Below are 2,500 nucleotides of genomic sequence, written 5' to 3' on the forward strand. Positions count from 1 at the left end.
AGGGGGACAGAGGGGGGGGAGGGGGGGGGTCGGCGATATAGTCCTATTGCAGTACAATTGACAGTGGATAGCAGGAATATGTGGAAAGTAAGCAACACTCGCAAGACATCTACATGAGGATAACAACGACACCAGAGATTCCGAGCAGTGAACTATGTTAGGCAAAGGGACAACGTGGGTTAGGTTAAGGGACAACGTGGGTTAGGTTAAGGGACAACGTGGGTTAGGTTAAGGGACAACGTGGGTTAGGTTAAGGGACAACGTGGGTTAGGTTAAGGGACAACGTGGGTTAGGTTAAGGGACAACGTGGGTTAGGTTAAGGGACAACGTGGGTTAGGTTAAGGGACAACGTGGGTTAGGTTAAGGGACAACGTGGGTTAGGTTAAGGGACAACGTGGGTTAGGTTAAGGGACAACGTGGGTTAGGTTAAGGGACAACGTGGGTTAGGTTAAGGGACAACGTGGGTTAGGTTAAGGGACAACGTGGGTTAGGTTAAGGGACAACGTGGGTTAGGTTAAGGGACAACGTGGGTTAGGTTAAGGGACAACGTGGGTTAGGTTAAGGGACAACGTGGGTTAGGTTAAGGGACAACGTGGGTTAGGTTAAGGGACAACGTGGGTTAGGTTAAGGGACAACGTGGGTTAGGTTAAGGGACAACGTGGGTTAGGTTAAGGGACAACGTGGGTTAGGTTAAGGGACAACGTGGGTTAGGTTAAGGGACAACGTGGGTTAGGTTAAGGGACAACGTCGGTTAGGTTAAGGGACAACGTCGGTTAGGTTAAGGGACAACGTCGGTTAGGTTAAGGGACAACGTCGGTTAGGTTAAGGGACAACGTCGGTTAGGTTAAGGGACAACGTGGGTTAGGTTAAGGGACAACGTGGGTTAGGTTAAGGGACAACGTGGGTTAGGTTAAGGGACAACGTGGGTTAGGTTAAGGGACAACGTGGGTTAGGTTAAGGGACAACGTGGGTTAGGTTAAGGGACAACGTGGGTTAGGTTAAGGGACAACTTGAGTTAGGTTAAGGGACAACTTGAGTTAGGTTAAGGGACAACTTGAGTTAGGTTAAGGGACAACTTGAGTTAGGTTAAGGGACAACTTGAGTTAGGTTAAGGGACAACTTGAGTTAGGTTAAGGGACAACTTGAGTTAGGTTAAGGGACAAATTGAGTTAGGTTAAGGGACAACTTGAGTTAGGTTAAGGGACAAATTGAGTTAGGTTAAGGGACAAATTGAGTTAGGTTAAGGGACAAATTGAGTTAGGTTAAGGGACAAATTGAGTTAGGTTAAGGGACAAATTGAGTTAGGTTAAGGGACAACTTGAGTTAGGTTAAGGGACAAATTGAGTTAGGTTAAGGGACAAATTGAGTTAGGTTAAGGGACAACTTGAGTTAGGTTAAGGGACAACTTGAGTTAGGTTAAGGGACAACTTGAGTTAGGTTAAGGGACAACTTGAGTTAGGTTAAGGGACAACTTGAGTTAGGTTAAGGGACAACTTGAGTTAGGTTAAGGGACAACTTGAGTTAGGTTAAGGGACAACTTGAGTTAGGTTAAGGGACAACTTGAGTTAGGTTAAGGGACAACTTGAGTTAGGTTAAGGGACAACTTGAGTTAGGTTAAGGGACAACTTGAGTTAGGTTAAGGGACAACTTGAGTTAGGTTAAGGGACAACTTGAGTTAGGTTAAGGGACAACTTGAGTTAGGTTAAGGGACAAATTGAGTTAGGTTAAGGGACAAATTGAGTTAGGTTAAGGGACAACTTGAGTTAGGTTAAGGGACAACTTGAGTTAGGTTAAGGGACAAATTGAGTTAGGTTAAGGGACAACTTGAGTTAGGTTAAGGGACAACTTGAGTTAGGTTAAGGGACAACTTGAGTTAGGTTAAGGGACAACTTGAGTTAGGTTAAGGGACAACTTGAGTTAGGTTAAGGGACAACTTGAGTTAGGTTAAGGGACAACTTGAGTTAGGTTAAGGGACAACTTGAGTTAGGTTAAGGGACAACTTGAGTTAGGTTAAGGGACAACTTGAGTTAGGTTAAGGGACAACTTGAGTTAGGTTAAGGGACAAATTGAGTTAGGTTAAGGGACAAATTGAGTTAGGTTAAGGGACAAATTGAGTTAGGTTAAGGGACAAATTGAGTTAGGTTAAGGGACAACTTGAGTTAGGTTAAGGGACAACGTGGGTTAGGTTAAGGGACAAATTGAGTTAGGTTAAGGGACAACTTGAGTTAGGTTAAGGGACAACTTGAGTTAGGTTAAGGGACAACTTGAGTTAGGTTAAGGGACAACTTGAGTTAGGTTAAGGGACAACTTGAGTTAGGTTAAGGGACAACTTGAGTTAGGTTAAGGGACAACTTGAGTTAGGTTAAGGGACAACTTGAGTTAGGTTAAGGGACAACTTGAGTTAGGTTAAGGGACAACTTGAGTTAGGTTAAGGGACAACTTGAGTTAGGTTAAGGGACAACTTGAGTTAGGTTAAGGGACAACTTGAGTTAGGTTAAGG

This window comes from Schistocerca gregaria, unplaced genomic scaffold (genome assembly GCF_023897955.1).
Source record: "Schistocerca gregaria isolate iqSchGreg1 unplaced genomic scaffold, iqSchGreg1.2 ptg001053l, whole genome shotgun sequence".
Classification (NCBI taxonomy): domain Eukaryota; kingdom Metazoa; phylum Arthropoda; class Insecta; order Orthoptera; family Acrididae; genus Schistocerca; species Schistocerca gregaria.